The sequence below is a fragment of the Mus caroli genome, unplaced genomic scaffold (assembly GCF_978045245.1).
Source record: "Mus caroli unplaced genomic scaffold, Mus_caroli_1 scaffold_16, whole genome shotgun sequence".
NCBI classification, from domain to species: domain Eukaryota; kingdom Metazoa; phylum Chordata; class Mammalia; order Rodentia; family Muridae; genus Mus; species Mus caroli.
The window spans coordinates 40,071,156-40,093,105 of NW_028227271.1; the positions used below are offsets into that span (position 1 = coordinate 40,071,156).

Here is a 21,950-nt window from a genome sequence, read left to right on the forward strand (position 1 = left end):
GGTGAAAGGGCACTGTTCAGAGCTCCCCCCCCCCCCCGCCCACCTCTTTACTACCCCAGGAGACACATTTATCTCAAGAGAAATGAAACAAAAGTGGAGCCGCACATGGGAGGTGGTGACTACTGACAAAGGAGCTTTGGTAAATGTCCTAGTTTGATTTCTCTTGTGATGAACCAAAAGCAAGTCCTGGGGAGGAAAGGGTTTGTTTGGCCGGCTTACTGATTACAATCTGTAAGCACGGAAAGCCAAGACAGGAACAGGTAGGAACTGGAGAAATGAGCATGGAAGAATCCTGCTTACTAGCTTTCTTTCCCTCGGTGGCTCGGGTACCTTTCTTAATACATCCCAGGCCACCCGCCCACAGATGATACGGCTCTTTGAGGACTGGGCCTTCCTACATTGACGAGCAATTAAGGGAATACTTCATAGACATGCCCATAGGCCAGTGGTTCTCAGCCTTCGTAATGCTGGAACCCTTTAATACAGTTCCTCAGGGTGTGCTGAACCCCAACCATAAAATTATCTTTGTTGCTGCTTCATAACTGTACTTTTGCTACTGGTATGAATCGTAATGTAAGTATCTGATAAATATGCGGCCCCTGTGAAAATCTCAAGAGACCCCGAGAAGGGTTATGATGCATAGGTTGAGAACGTCTGGCACAGGCCAGGTTGAAGGAAGCAACTTTTCAGCTGAGATCCTTCTTGTCAGGTAGGTTGGAGTTGGTGCTAAGCTGGCAAAAACTCCAACAAGTAACTTAGGTGCTGTCAGTTTCTTTTTTTGAGTTCTTGTGTATGTGTTCTCACTTTCAGTTTTCTGTGTGTTTCCCTTATGTTCTCTGCTTACTGTTCTGGGTCACAGACGAAGAGCAATTCAAAGCGCCGCCATTGGTAGACCTCCTCTCCTTGGATTCACTCCCATCGGTTCTCAGCCGTGTAATTTTGGAATTCCGATGACCCTGAATGTGGCAGAATGGTTCGGAGGGGGTCTAGAAAAGGTGTGAAGTAAAACAGGCCATGAGAAATGCCTGTGGTTAGGCGTAGGGTTAAATGTCAGGTAGACATTTTATCCTTCAACGAGACTGTTGAGACTTGCTGACCCTAGAGACCCACCTTGATGGCTGTCATTAGGTGTCATTCAGGTTAACTCCCCACAGCAGAACCTGGCTTTACTCTGTTATAACTACAGCTCCTAGAGACTGGGGTTGATGGCATCTGGGAGGTGCCAGGTTGTATGTGTATATGTGTATATGTATGTGCATAGAAATCTTGCTGCCTCTGTGACCTTGGTTTCCAGACTTGTCTGCAGACTAGAATCACCCACAGAGCTTTTTAAAGTCAACGATGAAGACAACATGCTAGCAGGTTTAATTTATTCACTTTGGTACTTTGGGGAACAAGCATGTTCTCTCTCTCTCTCTCTCTCTCTCTCTCTCTCTCTCTCTGTGTGTGTGTGTGTGTGTGTGTGTGTGTGTGTGTATACCTGTGGAGATCAGCCTTGGGGTGTTATCCCTCTTCAGATATTGTCCTCCTTGATTTTTAAGGCAGGATCTCTTACCTGGCTTAGAACTTGCCAATTAAGCTAGGCTGGCAGGTTGAGCCATAGAGATCTGTCTCTCTCTTCGTTGCTGAGATTACAAGCACACACACCACACCAGATTTCTTTTTAATGTTGGTACTGAGAATCGAACTCTGGTACTCCCGCTTGTATGAGAAGCACTTTACTGACTGAGCCATCTCTGTAGCCAAAGTCAGTAAGCTCTTTGGCTGATTCCAGTTGCCGACAGGTTCTGCAACAGTGCTGTGTAATGACTATACCATGACTATGGTCTGGGGATTATTCTCTATGGAATGGGGATTGTCACAGTAACGATGGTAATGGCCATTTAATGGCTGACATCTCTAGGCCAGGCCATCTGCCGAATTTTTACAGATGTTCCCACTAGTCCTTCCTTTGTTCGCTGTGGGAGGCTGGAGAAGAAAGGAGGGGCCGTAGCTTCTGACTGATGTCTGAGGAGTTGACTGATTGGCAGGTAGAGGCCACAGAGGAGGCTGCCATGCTTGTCTCATTCGCCCCTGAGAGACCACTGTGGTCATCCTAAGTCTGAGATTGAGGTTTCTGTTGTTGTTACCACAGCATAACCTGTCCACATCCTGGTGGATATAGCCATCCTTTTAATAACCACAGTGGATTGAGAAGTCAATATTCAAGACCATATTTCTGCAAAGTTGTGCATTGAGGGTGAGTTTATTTTGACTTGTGGCTTGGGAGGGGAAAAGAACACAGTAAACCAGGCTATTAATCTTAGTCTGGTTGATTTGTCCATGAAAACCACTGTGTATGTCCAAGAAGCCAGATTAAATCAATTAATAAAGCCCTCGCTTGTGTTTTTGCAGCACTTTTCTCGGGGCATGTCTTGGTGCTCTGTAGACCTCATACCGTCGCTAGTGTGTCTGATGCCTCCCAGAAGGATGGAGAGGCATACGTTGGTCTGTGGGTTTCCATCAAGTGAGAAAAGGAGCCGTGCTTATCCAGTGGTGACGGTCTGTGGAGGGGAGCGGTGGGAGAGTGCTAGGGTATGTGGTCCTGGGAGAGCAGGAGAAATGGGCAAAAGCCAGGAAATGGTATTGACAGGAGCTCTGCAGCTAGCTCAGAACGACATCAGGAATGGTAGCATTCCCCACCACCGAGGAGACTGGAAAAGTCCAGCAAGTGGGTGTTTCTCCTTGTGTTTTTCATCAAGCAACAAACATATCTCTTAACTTTTTTTTCTTATTTCAGTGTTGGAAAACATTTGTGTGATGAAGGGCAAGGTAAAGATGATTTCATGGATACCCCCCCCTCCATTTGTCCTGAAAAATCATCCCAGATACCAAACCAAGGGTTGCACATTGCTTATTAGTAATTATTAAACACACACACACACACACACACACACACACACACACACCCAAACAGGACTCTTGTTCATGCTTCAGGGAGTCAAACTGAGCTTTGCCCTTGAACTCAGTTGTTCTCTGGCAGTGTAGACATGAGCACCTGTGAGCTACATGGCCTAGATCCCAGGTCTGGTGGGGCTCGTGGTATGGATTGTGCTCCTTGTAATCAGTAGACAAGTTTCTTGACACCTTGGGCCCTCAGTTTTTTAAAATGTAAAATATTAAAGGTGACTTTCAAAGTTCTTGCCTTCAAAAATTAGGGAGTTCAGTGGAAACCCAGTAGGCTGCTGTGGTTAGTTTTGTCTGCTTGATTCGTTCTAAAATCACCTGGGAACAGAGTCTCAGTGAAGCGTTGTCTAGATCGTTGAGGTCAAGTTGGCTTGTGGGCATGTACATAGATGATGATCTTGACTTGATTAACTAAGGCGGGAAAGCCCATCCACTGTGAGTGGCAGCATTCCCTAGGCAGGGTTCTCCACTCCCTAGGCAGAAGATCCTGAATGTTGTTAGAGTGGAAAAGGCAAGCTTAGCACAGGCATGCATGCATTGACTTAATGCTCTGCTCTTTCCTGTGGATGTAATGGGACCATTCCTCCCAAGTTCCTGCTGCTTTGACTTTCCTGCTTGATAGAGGGTAACCTGGAACTGTGAGCTGAAATAAACCCTTTTACCCTTAAGTTCGTTTTATCAGCGCATTTTATCATAGCAACAGGAAAGGAAACTGACATGGGCACACACAAAACAAGTGACCTGTTACATGAAAATGTTAAGCCTAGGGCTTAGGTTAAAGGTATTTTTCTCCTCCTTTGTTGCTGAGAAATGGATGCTGAGTCTCTTGGTGTCTGTGCTCTTAACGTGAAACCTGTACCAGGATTTTAGAGAGGTTCCTGGTTAAACCATTTGAGCTTCTTTGTGACATGGACCATAGTGATATCCCCCCCTCCTTATGCAGTATCTTTAACTTGAAATAGTAACTGTGAGAAGCTGAGTTCATTCACACTTTTAGCTCATGTATGAGTTGTCCTATTATGTTGTTTAAAGTTATGAATTTCACATATCAGTGTCTATAGCTAATGACTTAATCATTTAGGCTTCTTGTGAGTGCTATTCAATTCATTCCTCCATGGCACCTCAATGAGCTCTTGGTTGTCGGGCTGGAGTGACATTAGTCCCCAGACTGGGGTAAGTCAGCACTGATGGCCACATATGCTCCTGACTAGCTGGCTGCAGCTGTGTGCCAGGTACATACTTTGTATCAGAGACTCTACCAGAGTCAGTGCTGGCTCGGGAGTACTGGGCTAGCAAGATGGAATGGCTTTTGCCTAGAGGAAGCTCCTAGTGTTGGAGAAACTGTCATACCATCACAGTAGCTGGAGGCTATCAACAAGCATCTAGGCTTTTGAGAACACGCACAGGAAAGGATCTGACTTGGTTTGGCAAATCGCTGGACATGGCAAAGAACCCAGGCGGGCAGCTGGGGGCTGGAGGTACTAAAGGCAGCATGTGGTCCCAAGTGCCAGGGGCCACCAGAGGGAGCATCAAGATTCACTTGACAAACAACATGGCTGTGACTTAAGGATATGGCCTTCTTGGGACATCTCCTTCCTCCCCTGACTTCTTGAAGCTGAGACAACAATCCCCACTTTTGAAGTTTACTTTTGAAGTTTACTTTTGAAGTTTTCATCTTTATCATTTGTCAGTTGCAAGGCCCTGTACCGGAGTAAGATAGTGTATCTTTCATCCCTGGAAGGAAAGGGGTCTTCATGCAGCTCTGGGTGGCCCCCTAGCAGTATGTGGCATGGGCTGGAATGTGTTGGCTACATGTTTAAAGAAATATCTGGGGGCTGGTGAGATGGCTCAGCGGGTTAAGAGTACCGACTGCTCTTCCAAAGGTCCTGAGTTCAAATCCCAGCAACCCTATGGTGGCTCACAAATATCCATAACAAAAATCTGATGCCCTCTACTGGAGTGTCTGAAGACAGCTACAATGTACACACATATAATAAATTAAAAAAAAAAAAAAGAAAGGAATATCAGAAGCTCATCCGTGAGCTTCTGACTGTGGGACTCTAATCAATCGCAACTGCAGCCGTAGGTCACAAAGCACATAGGGACTCGGAACAGTAGCATGTGACAGCCCCAAGTGCATGTGTGTGCATAGAGACTGAAGCTTCCATTGACCGAGGCAATTAGTGGGGGGAAATGGTGTGCACCTGGGAGTGGTTTAATAGATATTAACTTGTAATTAAAACTTTCAGGTGAATTGGCTTTTCTTCAGTGGTGTCATATTACCTACTTTTCTTTCTTCCCCTGTGGTCCTGTTTCCATTAATAGATTACCAGTCCCCAGTCTTCTCTGTGCTGCTGGCTCTCTTCAATGCTGTGCGCTTTCTTCCAGATCTTTCCGTATCCCTTGGCCCTGTCTGTGTTTGCCTGCCTACAGCCTTCCCATCCCAGTTGCCATTGTTTGAACAATAGGCTTTTCAAGACATTAAAGGATTCATCCCTACTCCTACCCTGTTATCACAGAATTTTAACTTCTCTGGTCTTTCCTACCACAATTTCCTCACAGATCAGGATAGTACTGCATATACAGATTACACTCTATGATATACACGATTTTGTACTTTATTCTTTTCACTTACTAGCCATACATTTTGTTTTGAGTTAAGGTCTCAGAAATTGAGGTTGGCCTTGAACTCAGTTTATAATAGCTGGGATGACCCTGAACTTCGGATACTCCTGTCTCTACCTCTTAAGTGCTAGGATTAGACTATCGTGCATCACCCTGCCCAGTTTATGTGGTATTCAGGATTGAATCCAAAGCTTCCTACCTAAATGCTAGGGAAGCACTTTAGAAAGGAAGCTACTTCCCCACCTCCCAATAACCATAAAGCTTTTTTTAAAAATGGAAAGATTAAAAAAAAGATATTTTACACATGTGAATGTTTTGCCTGCATGTATGTACATGTACTACATATGTGCTGTAGAGGTCAGAAGGAGGCCGCACTGAAGATATGGACAGTTGAAATCTTCTATGTGGGTGAACTTCACCAGGGTCCTCTACAAGAGCAGTGGGTTGCCCTTAACCACTGAGCTGTCTCTTCAGCCCCAATACTCAGAAATTTTAAATCAGGAAATGATCTCCTGCTGTGTGTCAGGCATTGTTTTAGGGGACAAACCAGCACAAAGCAGGTGTTATCGATCTAGGTCTAGTTCTTGGAGAGAGACAGAAGACATTCTGTGTGCTTTCTCAGGAGGTATGGACATGGGGAGAAAAGGTCTGTCTGGAGACGAGTCACCAAGCATCGTCTGATGTTACTGTGTACTTACTAACCACATCAGATCTTTGCTGTCAGCACCCTGGAGTGTATGTGGAGTGTCAGGACAATGAATGTATAGAGAATGTGTGACTCATGGAGGACAAACTCTTTACTCAGAGATGAGCAAGCAGATTCAAGGAAAAGAAATGCCTTGCTCAAGACCTGGTAGTTAGGATAGTTTCCGTTCGTTCTAAAGTTTCTCTTAGAACCCTATTGTGCCACTTCCCTCAGAAGATCATGTTTATTTCTGTAAATAATACTGCAATGAGCACTTTATACCAGCACCACCAGAGTGAAAATCGTCCGTTCACAAATAATGAAACCAAAAGGAAAGGCCGTTATTGACTGAGTTCTTCCATTTGCCAGGTACTGTGCTGTGTTTCTGGCAGCAAGTGTCTGCACGTCCCTCTTTTCAGGTGAGCAAAACATTCAGGCCTGGCCGAGCCCTGACTGTGTCGATGACTTTCCAAGTCTGAACATGAACATAGGAATGTCAGAGACCATCAGTCTCAGTTACTTTTCGCCTTGGACAAAATACCTGGCCGAGAAGGGAGGGTTTGTTCTGGATCACAGGCTGAAGACACGGTCCACCGTGGCGAGGATCTGATGGCAGCCGGAGCCCGAGATAGCTACACACAGTACATCCGCAGTCAGGGAGCAGAGGTGAACGATGCTGCTCAATTTGTAGCGTGGCCTTTTTATTCAATATGAGACCCCAGCCCATGAGCTAGTACCACCCGCCTGCAGCGTGGATCGTTCCTCCTCTGAGGAAGGAAACACCTGTCGCAGACATTCAAGCTCTGTTGGGCTTTAACTGTATGTAACTGCTCTTCTTCTCGCAAAGGCCGAAGACAGTTTGAATACTGATACTTCCATTTGTTCCTGTTATTTTGCCCAATCATCACTAGAGCAATTATTAGGGTGAAGGTTAGGTCAGGAACGGAGTCTGGACAGTGAGGGATTTGGCTAATTCTGGCTGAAATAACAGGAGAAAGTGCGGGGCGGTGATGGCGCACACATTTAATCCCAGCACTTGGGAGGCAGAGGCAGGCGGATCTCTGAGTTAGAGGCCAGCCTGGTCTACAAAGTGAGTTCCAGGACAGCCAGAGATACAGAGAAACCCTGTCTCGAAAAAAACAAAAACAAAAACAAACAAACAAACAAAAAAACCCCCAAAAAACCCAAACAAACCCAAAAAAGAATCAAAAAGGAAAGGAGAAAGTGAGGAAGGCGGACCTTCCTGCAGATAGACAAACTCTTTGTTCTTGAGTTTCTTAATCTAAAGCCGAGCAGAAGTAGAAAACTCTCATGATGGTGCTGGAAGGCCTGAGTGTGAAATGTGCCGCAGTCCTGTGGACAGCAGCAGGATTGGGAGGCAGTGGGCCTGTCACTCTTTTCTTTGTGTGTGTGTGTAAGCATAAGATTTCTGTAAAATGCATTTAAAAATGTTTTAAAATGTCATTGATAAATAGGTGGCTTTGGCGACAGCAAGGATTTTCTTGGTTTACAGGGAAAGCTGTGTTTTAATTTTTTTTTACATTGTGTGTGTGTGCACACGTGTGTGTGCATGTGACATATGTACAACATAGCATGTGTGGAGGTCGGAAGACAACTTTGGAGAAGTCGGTTCCCCCTCGCTGCCTTGTGAGTCCCAGGAGTTGAACTCAGGTGGTCAAGCTGTTATTCTTTCCCTCCAAGTCATCTCACCAGCCCAGAGCTCATGATGCCCAGGGTGTGCTGTGGAGGTGGGTCAGCAGAGATTAGGGGTGTGGTGACAGTGGAGTGAGGCTCCGAAATGAATGGCCAATCCAGACACCTTCCTTTCCCATTGCTCTGCTGCTATCTGAGATCTCATGTCATCTTGTCCCTTCCTAAAGGTGACACCACCCCAACCTGTGTCCTAGCTTAGGGAGGGCGCGTGATCGTCGGGCCTAAAAGGCCCAGTGAGCGGTCCTTTGTGCACCGGGATTGCACCCTGGGTTGAAAGATGTGTTTGCGGCAAAGGGCCGAGCATCCTGAGCGAGCATGCGTCTTGAATGTTCTGGCAGCCACCAAGTCTGCAGACAGAGCAGTGGGCTTTGAACTTCACACTGCGTGCCGTATCAGCTGCTCTGTGCCAGCCTACCCCTCATGGGAAAAGCTTTGCCTTGGCTTAGAGGGGGGAAAGGACAGTGTGTACAGAAGATCTTTCCTTCTCTTTCCATTTCAAATCTTGGCACAAAAAACATGCTTGCCGTTCCTGTTGCAAGTCTCAGCCGCAGATCCCTGTGCTGAAGACTGAGCCGTTGTCGTCCCCTCCAATTTCAGCTTTCCCAGTGACACACAGTTTGCTGCTTTGGGTGGTGGGGCTGCTAATAACTCCAGGTGGTAAATGGGTGGTAGGGAGTACAGCTGTGTGGAAATACAGCACGGAAGAGATACAAACACGGGGAGAAAATGGGAGCCCGTCAGGAGGTGGGTGCAGTGATAAGGCCTTTTGCTTTCCTTGATGTTGAAGAAAGCCCTCTGTTATCTTACCTCAGACTCAACTGGTTACTTATTTCATGCTGTGTCTATATGGTGAACTATTATTATATAGCCTCTAACAGTGATGTAACTCTAGTACGTTCATTGAGCAGGGGTAGCTAAGATATGCTGTGAGGTAGAACATAGCAGATTAGTATTCATATATGAGCCATTCTTACAAAAATATTCTATCTTTATATAGATACATAATAACATTTGGAAGGGTATCCATATGTTGTGGGTGGTTGGATCATGAGTATTTATATATTTTTCTTTTTGCTCATATGTATTTTCAAAGTTTTGCTTCAGTCAACATATTACTCACAAAGTGAAAAAAAAAATGGTATGGAGGTCCACAGCATCTCAGTTACTGCCCAGCCTTTTATGTGTGGGGAGTCTTCTAGCAATTGGGTATTGTAGCAGGGAGTGCGGCAGAGCCCACTTCCTCTTCCTCTTCTTGTTCCTCCTCCCTCTCCTCCTCTTCTTCCTCTTCTTCTTCTTAAGCTAAGAATCATTAAAAATCATGACAGTTTATGAAAGTTAAGTGCTCTGAAGGTGAATGAAAGAAAGTAAGTAGGGTTTCACCTTTAGGAAGGAGTCTGGGAGAAATTTTTGCAGCAGAGAGCTGAGACACAGTCATGGGAAGCGAAAGTGGATGTACAGTTCTGAGATGTCACAGCTGATGCAGGACAGTGGGGTCCTTTTTTCTTGATGTAGTTTACAAAGAGGGCTGGAACAAGAGCCTTCAACACCTCCTCTGTGAGAAATGTGTTCCACTTGGAAATGTGACTGGGACTCATATACAGACCTTTAACTTAAGGGGATCTTGGTCACGAGGACTTCAGGGGCTTCAGAGGGCTGGTTAAGGTTTTGTTAAATAGCAGGAAGGTCTTGGGTGTGATAGGGTGGCCTCATCTTTGGTTCTTTTGAAATGGCAGTTCTGACGTCTTTGTCCAGTGTGAAATGAGCTTCCAGCCCTATCCCAGGCTTCACTGTCTGCTCTCATCAAATATTCATTGGCTCCTTGTCCACTGGGGGACTGTGGAGTCTTTGCTTGGAAGCCCTGGCTATGGAGGAGATGGTTGGGAGGAGCCTCTGGTCTGGAAGATTCCCTGTTTTGCTTATCCCAGGAAGAAGAAGGGAGAAATTATTGAGCAGGTTTTGAATCTGACCTGGCTGCATCCAGATCTTGAGGTGGCTTTGGCTCTGTTGTTAGCCAGTGCTATACAAGAGTACCATGTGGGACAATGAGCCCAGTCCCTGACTGTCAGTGAGGTGGGAAGGCGAGCTCTCCTCCTGAGTGTGCACGTCAGGTGGGTTGTAATGTAGCTTAGAAACCATAAACGTGTTTAGATTCTTGGACCCAGCAATTATAATCCAGGGAATTTATGTGGTCACTACTCATCCTCAAATAGTGGAACAACCAAAGCCGAGATGGCTGCTCCAGCGGCAACAGTTAACAAGGACAACTCTTTGGGGGTCAGAAAGTGCCTTGCTGGACAGTGGATTCTTATCCCCACTGGCCAGGTAGGAAATGGGAGGTTGGAGATCCTGAGTGAATGAATGGTGCGCTTGGGCTCTGCGCTCCGGTGTGTACTTCCTTGTCCTGTGGCATTGCCTGGAAATGCAGGGTGCAGAGGCAGGAATCAGGAAGTTGTCAGGAAGGAAGAGAGACAGTTAGACAGTGTTGGAGAAACTGACACTGTAAGAGGTTGAATTAGTGTAATTCCGAGAGCAGGCTCTGAGCCTGACCAGGCTGTACACTCCAGAGTTTTGAAGTGGCTTTGGCTCTGTTACTACCCTGTGTCTCCCAAGAATGCACATGGGGTGAATGGATGAATGAAAGAAAGACAAAGGGATGAGGACATGAACAGCAGCTTCTGTAGGGAATTAGACATCAGGAAGGGGTTTTCCCCCCCTAGAGTTGTGCAGCGTCTGCATATAATTCAGTTGCACAAACTTCTTCTCACTAGGGAGTGTTGTAGTCTGCTGGCCCTGAGGCCACACTTTTCCAAAACCCTTTACCTAAAGGCTCTTTCTCCTGGCTTCGCTCCACCCTTGCAAAAAAAAAAAAAAAAAAAAGCCCCATTGTGAGCAGGTCTAGGGTCAGCTGGCATATTGGATATGGACACATAGTGGAAGGGAACTGAGCTATTGCAGTGTGATGAAATACTCTGTAGCTGTTAAATGCTAAGTGCATCTGTGGGGAAAGAGGAGAAAGGCTTGGGAAATAGTTAATGCTTATCTCAAGATAGCAGTTTAAGCCGTGTGTGCCTGTGTGGGTGAAGGTTAGAGAAGAGGCATGAGCACCTGGTAAAGGTAACTGGGCTCTGATGGAGACGCCATCCATGTAGTGTCCTCAGCTAAGAACCCTTTGGTTGCTGTCCCTACAACTCTGGTTTTCTTTGACCCCAGTTCCAATCAGTTATAAACCCAGGGAAATACATGACTACATATCTTAATTTTAGCATTTATTCTTTGCTTGGCTCGGGAGTGATATCTACAGGACCTTGAACATGCCAGCCAAGTGTTCTACAACTAAGCCATCCCCCAGCTCCAGACTGTTGTCAACTTGGACCCCTCCAGAGCCTCTCTGCTGGCCTCCTGGCCTCTATTGTCTCCCACAGTGGGTTCATTTGGACATCCTGTACCAAGTGGTCTTGATAGGAAATATATCAGATTCTGTTTCTCCCTTGGTTACAAGTATCTTTTCCTGTCACTGTGTTAAGATTTGCAGTGGCTTTGGCTTCTTATTGTCCTTCTCTCCTATCCCAGATGTCTCAGACTTCTCTTGCTCCCTTGCTGCCCTGTTTTCTTGCCTCAATTCCTCAGGACCAACTCTAAAGGTCCCCCAGCTTTGGCAAAACCTTCAGAGCTGGCTGAAGCAGAGATGGCTCCTTCTTACAACATACATTACAACATTCTCTGTTACAATTTCCAAGCTCTTGCTCTTTTATAGAAACCTCCAGAGACCTCAAAGAGGGACCATGCGTTCTCTACCTCAGACCCTCCCGTGAATCCTGGGATATAGTAGAGGGGATAGCACAAAACGTTGATTGAACGCAACAGTTTATCTTAATGTTATAAAGATTTATTTATTTTCACGTGTGTGTGTGTGTGTGTGTGTGTATACATACACATATGTGTAAGCATGTGGATACAGGTGCCTGTGAAAATCCTGAGAGTGTCAGATTCCTTAGGAGTGGAAAATGGCAGGCAGTTGTGAGTGGCCTGATGTGAGTGATGGATACTGATACACACTCACACACACACACACACACACACACACACACACACACACTCATGCACACACACATTAACACACGCACACACACAAACGTGCACACACACATGCACACACACAAACAGGCACACACACACACACACAACGCATGCACACAGACATACACGCACACTCACACACGCATGCACACACATGCACACACACACACATCTTCTGTAAGAACAGTTAAGTGTTCCTAACTGCTGAGCATCCCTTTAGCTCTGTCATCATCGTCGTCGTGCTTTGAAATTTGAGAAGTAGACAGAGTGTAGTATATATGTGCAGAATTCAGACAGATCTCGGAGCTGACAGATTGCGTTCGAATCCTGGAGCTGTCACATACTGAACCCCGCATTCCTCATTTACAAAGCGGACATGAAAACAGTACCAGATGGGGTGTCTATGAAAAGCAAAGGAGGAAATGCATGTCAAAGGCTGCATACAATGCTTGGCACCGTGTAAGTAGTGCGAGGATTCTAGAGATCTGAGGTAGCTGCCGCGACTGCAGCATCTCTGACTGGCCTGTCCTCTTTCGCCAACGTCCTCTTGGTATCCTTCTGCTTGCTTTTGTAATCTAAAACTTCTAAACCTTTGGCCTCAGCTGAATGAAATGTGATCGCAGTGAGGCAGAAGGAGGGAGAAAGAACTGTGGAAGAAGAAATTTAGCCTTTCTTGTAGGGGGCTTGTTTCCTTAGCCAGCTTTCTGCACATGGGCAATGGTGGAGCTTGCTTGTGTTTCTCGCTGTGTCCAGAAAATGGGTCCTGGGCCGATGAGGGGAAAGCTGCTCAGAAAGGAGCCTTTTGTGCTCTCAGCAGACCTGTCTTGTTGTTTTTACTCACCAGCCAACTCTTTTCAGAGTATAAGCACCTCAGGGCCAATAACCGCTTCTGATTCCCACAGATAGCATTAAGGCCAGTGGGTGAAGACTGTAGCGATGCACTCCTTAGGGTTGGAGGTGTTCCAGCTAAACTGGATGTTCATGGAGAGATTTCTGCAGTTTTTGCGTGGTTGCTTAGAGGGACCGGTCAGATACATACATGGTGTTACATTCATGGGCCAATGAATACCAGTGTGTGTCAGGTAAATGGAGCAAGCCTTATTGGATGGTGAGGATAGTTTAATAAAAAATGATGAAAACCCGATGTAGTGTTGAATCCAAAGCCTCCTGAAGTATAAAGATCTGAGATATAGGATTCTTGCCCTCAATGTACAGCCCCCACCCCTCACCCCAGGCTCTCCTGACTGGATTGCATACCATATTGTCTTCATGAAATTGAAGAGGCAGACAGGCTTACTACAGTAGAAGACACCACATTGAGTTTACTGGCTACATTTATCAAGGCCAGCGTTTCTTAAATGATGGGTGTTGGGAGTAAAGGGTAGGCTCGTGATTAGGGTTCGAACTGCCCCTAAGTTCATGAGTCGGAAAATCATATGCAGATTTGTGTCTATATATGCATCCTCCTAAGGAGAAAAAAGAAAGTCCATACTTTCATGGGATTTTTCATTTGGGGTCTTAAACCCCCAAAATGCTCAAAACCCTTTACTTTCATCTTAGGGCTGTGCTCAGAAAACTAAATATAGTTATGGGAGAGGTAATTGTGCTAAACGTTTATATTTCCCTGCTAGTGCTCCGAGTTTTACAGCAGGATTCGAATGAGCTATGAGACCTTTTTGTGTGTGTTCAGAGGGGAAGGGAGCATTTATTTACCGAGAGTGACAGTAGGATTAGACAAGTAATTAAGTGGTGTAGCTCTGCATCACATCAGAATTGCAGCCCACTCGACGTTTCTGCCGAGTCGACGACCCCAGAACAAGGGTCTGATTTATCTAAAAAGACTGCATGTGGTAAGCCACGTTATCAAGTGAGTCTCATTTCTGTTCCCAGACTGATCATTTAACACCTCCCAAGGGCGTCTCTGCGATAGCATCGCAGGCGATAACGGAGCTTCTCCCTAGGCCCTGGGGAGCCTGCCTAGTGCCAGAGCTGCCTCTGGAAGCGCGCGAGAGAGGCTCAGTACCAGGCCCGAGGGAAAGGCTTGCTGCCAGGAGCCAGACCTCTCCAGGTGCGGGATGCTGGAATGCGGCGTCTCCCTGGGTAATTAGCTCAGAGCCTTGGTCTCTTTTTGAGCTTGTACTTGTTCACCGCCGCAGTAAGACCCTTGCAACCTCCCGAACGCCGCCTCCCGCGAAGGTGCTGCCCCTTTAAGGGAGGGCGTGGTCTCGTGCGGCGTGGCCGCGCCCCCCGGCTTTCCGCGGGGCGCGCCGGACCACCTGTCTCCGGCCGTGCCCCGCCCCTTTCCCGAGGGGTGGGAGAAGAGGGCGGGGAGGATGGTCGAGGCTTTACCTTGCGCAGCGGTCGCGCGGCGCATGCGCACAGCCGGACAGGTCCGCGGCGCCCTCACTTCCTGGCACTCCCCCTCCCCCCTTCGCCGTTACCCTGTACATCCGGGTCTCTTGCCCTCCCCACTCCAAGCCGCCGTCGCCGCCGTCGCCTGGCTCTTCGCGGCTCCGCCAGAGGGGCAGGTGCGGAGGGGCTCCCGGTCCGGCCGCCGCCGCCGCCCCGCTCCGGGCCCGGGGCTCCCCCTAGCGCCGTGACGAGCCGCCGGCGGCCGAGAGAAGCGCGGCCGAGCGCCCGAGCTCGCGGCGGGTGAGTGACCGGCCGGTCGTCTCCTCACGCCCCTTGCGCCGCGGCGGGCCGCGCGGCCGCTCTGCGCGCTCCCGGCCCTGCCTGGGCCCGGCCTCCGCCCATTCATTCTCGGCGTTCGCTCTTCCGCCCGGGCCGTGGCGCGTGCGGGAGCCGGCAGCCCCGTGCCGGGCGCTTCTCGGCTCCCCGGCTTCCTTGCCTGCCCTCCTGTCCCTGTGCTCCGCTGCACCCCGACTCCCAGGCTCCTTCGTGCCCCGGCGTCCTCTGCTTTCCGGGCCAGCTCTCCCGGGGCCCTCACCCCTCCTTTCCTCGGACCATGCCACGCTTTGCCGGGACACCCTGCGCCCATGGAGGGTTTGTGTGTCTTTGCACATCGCTGCGTCTTTCACCTATGAGGCCAGCAGACCTTTCAACTTTTAATTCCCTGCGTTTAAAGTCCAGATGCTCAATCCTAGGGTGTGGTCTTAGTGTGTTTCCAACACACACACACACACACACACACACACACACACACACACACAGCTTTTTATTATAATTACCCAAATTTATGTCTGTCAGAGTCTCGTGAGAGTGGCCATCGGGATGTGTGTGTAATCTGGTGGCTTCTTTGGTCCACTCCGCCTCCGTCGTATTTGGTACATTTTTCTCTTGAGCATAAAATTTGTCAAAAAGTGTTCTTTTCTATGATTCCATGCCTGCTTTGCAGCATCACCTGTTTGTACTGTTAGTGAGACTTTTTCTTGCCTCTGACAACACTTATAGCACTCCTGTTATCCCTTTCCATTCCACATACTGCTGGAATGCCTGAGCCCTTACAGAACCACCAAAAGCCCGTTCTGGATAAAGCAAAGTTTTCTCATTCGTTGACACTTTCTCTCTTCTCCTGACGTGTATTAAGTTTGACACCTTTGAACCCTGCTGCGTGAGAAATGTGTGCCAATCAATTTTGAGTTCTTTGAGTCTTACAGTTTGGTAAACTGATGTTCCTGTAGCCGAAGGAACTCTTGTCACTTGTGTGTCTAGCACCTTATTGCACATAATTTTAGATTAGTATGCCCCAAGAAAAACACACAGATTCTTTTAATTTTTTTAATTGTGTTTAGTAATAGAAATGGAAGCTTAGTGCTGAGGATGACTGTAGTTGGAACGTATTTGATAGTCTGTTGTAAAGTTTAACTAAAATTGCCTAATCGGCATCTATAAAATGACCGAACAGCGCTTTCTGCACTGTGACTTTCATGGTCCGTTATGGTGAACTCCAGTTCATTTCAGAGCACACATGCCATACCACCCTGTAATGGCCACAATAGCATTTTCTAATACTTTTTTCTTTCTGAGCAACTAGGTTTTTTTGTTGTTGTTGTTCTTGGGTTTGGAGGTTCCCCTACACCACCACCACTTTAGGCTTTGAATAGCCATTTTACATATTTCTCTTAAAAAAAAAAAAAAAAAAGATGTGTGTTTGTGTGTGAAAGTGCAGGAGTCTGCGTGTGATTCTGGAGTTGATTCTGTTTTCTTCTTCCACCATGGGATTCAGGGATTGAACTAAAGTAGCCATGCTTGGGCCATCTCACCCCGCCACAGCAGTAAGATTTCTCATCCTTTTTTTTCCCCAGAGTGATTTTTTCAGGATGACTTAGAAAATCCCTTAAAACATCAGTAGTGATGTGGCTGCCTTGGAGGAAAGCCTTGCTTTGTAAAATGCTCTACATTTGGTGGTTCTGTGGTGTTACAATATGTAAATGCACAGAGTATACTTTTTTCTTCACTAAGAAAGAGACCATTTAATCAAGGCCGGCTAGGTTAATAAGTTGCTTTTGGTTGTCCCAGCAAAGAGTGAAGGCAGTTGATTTCTTGCATGGTATAGGTGATATTTAATGGAGGTTAAAGATTCATTTCTCTGAGCTTTCTGAAAATAGGTTAAAAATAATGTATGTGGAATTGTGCCATGTTCCAAGTAAACAGTAATTGTTGGAGAAGTACAGAGTGATGGGTTTTTCATATTATTCCTAGTCTCTTTAGGGAAAAGCCTGGATTATCACTCTTACTAAGTATTGATGCTTCAGTTGTTAAGAGCCAGTAATTTTCTTTTCCCTGTTTAAGGAAAGCAAAAGACTATATTATCTGAAAACACTTGTGTTGGTTTTTATATTCTGTCTATTATTTTTGGTTATTCTTTTATAGCACAGCTTAGCAGTTTCTGCCTGGTGTATAGTGTATGAATTGTTAATATTTTGGGTATCCTAGACTGTAACAGCACTTTGGAACTATTGTAACTATGTGGCAAAAGTTTCAGAGAAAGATATTTTTTGCTCTGAGCTGCAGATCTCGAAATACTTAGTATTTTGAATTTGCTACGTAGGGTTATTAAGTTATTTTGAGATCTTTAGGGGACAAAGAAGAATAGACATATGTAGTGTTATGTTCTCGTTTATAGACTGGATTTGTTTATTTCAAATATCTTGCCAGTATTCATGAACAGTAGTCAATTTAGAACATTTCTCATGTGTTTAGTTTGTTTTCCAGAGTTAGCATAAAGTGTTTTGGTTATGGAAGCTCTTCTATATCTGTTTACTAAAGTAGATTAATTTATTCAAAGATATAAAAAAAAAAAACACATAGCAAAGATGGCATAATCCAAAGGTACAGTGGTAACTTGGTTTTGGACTAGTCATGCTGATATGCTACCAGTAGCTAACACTTGTACTAGGTTTCTTTAGGCCAAGGTAGTACTTTAAGACATGGTTTAATTTTAAAACAGTCTTGTTAGATAAATACTTACACTGCTGTCTGATAGATGAGGAGTCAGGTGCTAGGCTGCAGTGTTGAGCAGCTGCCTTATACCCAGTAAATTAGCTAGATGACAACCCTGGAAGACATAAGTTAACTTTGAATTCATTCTTGATCAACATTAGAAAACTAAGGCTCAAAGAGCTTTGACTATTTGTTCAGATGGCTTCTAGGTGGAATACCTTTTTGACTCACAGTCTTTAAATAAATTTTTATTTCAAGGTATTCGTTTGAGGCCTTATTTTACATTAAATATTTAGATGGTATTTTTTAGGCAAGAAATCTCAACTTTTCAACCACCACAGAGATATTCGCTTGTTCTGTTTTCTCCTTGGAGTGTATACATTCTTGCTCACCAGTAACAACTTCCTCCCCTTTCCACTCAAGCAAGTAAATAGAATGCAAATTAGTGCCATTTGTAAAACTCTTCAAACAACGAAATCATTTTTAAGGTTTTTGTACTCTCTTTATAAATAAACATACAAACAGACACATATCGAATAGATGTACTTAATTTCTTATATCTTCACATCTGAATAATACAGTCATGGGTGAGAATGGCTGGTTTGTAGAAATATACTCTTGGGGTCTTTTGTTTAGCTAGAAGACATGATGCAAACCATTTTTGTAGCTGTTTTGATCAGGTTCATACTCCTCATGGGAAAGATTGAGGAGTACGTATTGCGTGGGATACTGATACTGCAGCTCTGAACATTTGCATTCTTTTCTCCCCTGCAGTAATTTCTACTTAGTGTACTTTGCTAGTGCATCATGTGGCACATGTTAAGTCTTGGACTGATAGTGTCTGGGACACTTCTTCCAGTCCATCAGTTGGCATGCTTTCAGATAATTTAGATGATACTGAATTGGAGGTCAGAATAAGCATTTTTGGATATTATTTGCTAAGGAAAAGAATTATGACATTATTAGTTGGGATTACTTGTGCCACCTCTCTTCTTAGTAAGGGTAATAGGGAATTGAGTACACTCATATAAATGAATCTGAGATTTAACTAGATTTTGAGCAGTCACTTGCCACTCTTTCTTCTTTCCCTGGTTGAGATTAAAACCAGAGCCTTACACAAGCTTCTCTGCATATGCCCTACTATTGATATCTGCTTTAATCCCTTGAAGTATATATCTGTAGGGTTTTTTTCTTTAACTTAGAGATTCTTTTCATTGTAAAATTGTAGTGCTTATATGTGATTTTATAAAACAGTGTATATGGACATAAAACATGACATTTAATTTCTAGTTTGAAATAGAATAATCCTGAGATTATAAAATGTGAGTACCAGATCACACCTGTAATCCTAGCACTTGAGAGGCAGAGGTAGGATTACAAGTTCAAGTCCAGCTTTGGTACACGAGACTGGATCTCTGAACAAATTTCTAAAACAGTAAAATGGAAATGCATAGCCCTGTGACATGATTGTAATTTTCTTTCATTCTTTTTTAAAGACAGGGCCTCATTGTGTAGTTTTAGGTTGGTCTTGAATTTGAAATCTTGTCTCAGCCTCCCTAGTGTTGGTATTATAGGTGTTTGCCTTCACACAAGGTGTCTTATATGTCTTCACACAACAGAAGAAGCTGGATATAAATTCTTTTTGGTATAATTCTTGGTATGTGAATGGCGATTAATTTACTCAATTAGTTATTGAGCACAAATTGGTGTAACAGTGAAAAAAATCAGTTGTGGTCCCTTCTCATAGAAGATAGCAAAACTGGAAAATGTGAATGTTCTGGTTTTCTTTCTGTTCCCTTGATAAAACACTGACCAAAACTAGCTTGGAGCAGAAAAGAATTTCTTTGGCTTACAAGTTATTGTCCTTTGATGGAAGCCAAAGTGAGGACTTAGAGTGAGAGAAGAACTCTGCTATGACTTCCTTTCTGTACCTTGTTTAGCTTTCCTTCTTATATAACTCGGGACCACCTACCCCTGGATAGCACTACTCACAGTGGGCTTCCACCTCCTATATACACATAATAGTTAATCAAGAAAATGCCCCACAGACACACCCACAGGCCAGTTTGTCTAATAGAAGCAATTCCTCTGTTGAGGTCCCTTTTTCCCATCTGACTCTAGTTTCTGTCAACTTCAGCACAGTGACTTAAGTGCTAGTACATTATGTGGGTTTCCAATCTTAGAAGATCAGGGTGAACCATCCTGCTGTGTGTATTACCTTCCAAGGCAGGACCTGGGAAATTGGCCAGGCAGATAAATAGTGAGTGCATGGGAATATGGCGAGAGATCATATTAGAATCTTAATATTGTGTGGCAATAATGGGCATGGTTAAAGGAGAACTGGGAAAGATGCTGAGGAGTGAGTGTAAGGCCACCTGCAAGAATCATAGTAACACAGTTTTGAATAAATGCAATGGGAAGACCACTATAAAGCGCTTTATTGGATAAGTGAAATACTCAGATTGTCTTTTCAAAAGAATGAATGTGGCTTAGTGTTAGGGGATTTATATTCAAGGCAAAAGACCTTGGAGTCCATCTCCAATTTGGAAATTAGGAAAAGGAGGGTTTTGTTTTTTGTTTTTATTTTTATTTATTTTTTGTTGTTTTTGTTTTTAATTTAATTTTCAAGTTTTTGAGGCAGGGCTCTAGAGTAAAAAGTGCTAGGTAATACTTGGAAACATTGGGCTAATACTTCAGTCATGTTTTGCCATTAGGAAACCCAGGCCTCTCATAGGGAGCTTGTTGCTTTGTTCTAGAGAGATAGTTGTCAGATGCACAAAGGACTAAAAGCAGGCCTGTCTTATGGAAGGAGATAGGATTTTTATTTTTCATAGCTGTATAGAAATCTTAGAAAGATATAAAGTAAAGGACAGCAGGTACCTCCTCAAAATAGGCAAAGAGTTATCTACAAAGTGTAATTTTCATTCATATATATGTGTGTGTGTGTGTGTGTGTGTGTGTGTGTAAAAATATAAATTGTCTTGGTACATCTGCTTTTTAAAAAGAAGAAGGTTCCTACATATAAGAACAGTTCACATTGTGATTGGAGTTCATTTTCTTTTGAATTTTATTTATTTTTACTTTATTGTGTAAATGTTTTGCCTCATCTCTATTTTGCCTTTATTTGTATGTGTACCACCTTCTTGTCTCATATATGTGGAGGCCAGAAGAGGGCGCTGAAGTTCCAGGTAGTTGTGAGTTGTCATGTGATTCCTGAAACCAAACCTAGGTCTTCTGAAAGGGTAGCAAGTGCCTTTAGCAACTGAGCCATCTGTTCAGCCTTGATTATTCATTTTCTTGATATATATCAACTTGTAAGTATGACCTTGATAAGAGAGGTTTAATTAATTTCCTCTGGGGTAAATGCATAGGTCAATAATTACTGAAACCTTTGATATCTTGCAATCTGGAGTTTATTCATTACATGTGGTCTTTCAGGGGTGTTAAAGTGAAATGTGAGAAACTTCCATGGAGTAAAAGATTTGAGACTTTTGATTTTATTACATGAAACTGCAGTAGCTCTCGGTATGAATCCTTTTGAATGACAGTATAGATTTGTGGTTAGAAGAACACCTAACACAGGTAGCTAGAGGAAGTTTATACTTGGAATTTTTCTTTGATTTTTAGTTTTTTACACAAACTAGAACTCTTATCTTCTAGTTCTTACTTAATAAGTTCACAATTTTCAGTTCTTTTGGTAAAGTTTGTACACTGTGTGTGTCTGTGTGTATGTGTGTAAGATAGAGGCTCTGTAGCTCAGGCTGGCCTGAAATTCAGTGTGTAGCTTAGGCTGGGCTCAGACTTTACAGTGTTCCTTGTTTTTCAGATTCCCAAAGTATTGGTATGACACATTTGAGCTATCTAGTATGCCTGGTTCTAAACAAGTTAACTTCAGTCAATGGAGATTATTAATTACCTTCAAATTTTGTGCTGTCTTACATAGTTAATGTCTTACAGCACGTCATACATTGTTTGTAAAAGTAAAATAGTCAACTTCATTTATTTCATTCATTTAAATCCAAGTGTTCATGAATTTAGATACTTGGAATTGTCAAACAGTCTAGTTATGCCAGAGCTGGTTGTAAGTTGCTAGTGGGAAATGTGGGTACCTCAAAATCAGGGATTAAAGCATTTTGGTAATCATTTCCTTGATAATTAGGACTTCCATATTAAATTGTAGGTGATATTAACTTTTTTCCTTTGTATTTATATAGTAGTATGTAGAAACAAGTACCTGGGGTTGACATCCTTTGAAGTAGATATGCCTGTTCCGCTATGGTATGAGTGGTGTTGACAACTGGCCAGTGTTGTCTTTGGTATGTAGTATGGACTCTTAAGGGTCTGTTAGCATACTAGGTACGCATGTATTAAGAATTGGAGTGGATGACCAGCCTCTGTTTTGGGGGGAAAAAAAGGAAAAAAAAAAAGGTTTAAAATTGTTTTATTTACTCAAACTCAGCAATGATTGTAAAGAATTAAAATTTCATTTCATTCCTCTTCA

The 21,950-nt window shown here is 44.2% G+C and overlaps 1 protein-coding gene across 10 annotated transcripts in view; it reads left to right on the forward strand.

Moving 5' to 3' along the window:
• The window catches only part of Cyrib (CYFIP related Rac1 interactor B), a 133,174-nt gene that overhangs the window by 48,021 nt on the left and 63,203 nt on the right, over positions 1-21,950 (forward strand). The window contains exon 1 of one of the 10 annotated variants that reach the window (XM_029469393.2): positions 14,475-14,698. The exons of 8 other annotated variants lie outside the window; for them this stretch is intronic. The gene's annotated coding sequence lies outside the window, so the exon portion shown is untranslated. Of the gene's footprint in view, positions 1-14,474; positions 14,699-21,950 lie in introns of those variants that run through there. One more of the 10 variants, XM_029469391.2, reaches the window with a different exon arrangement.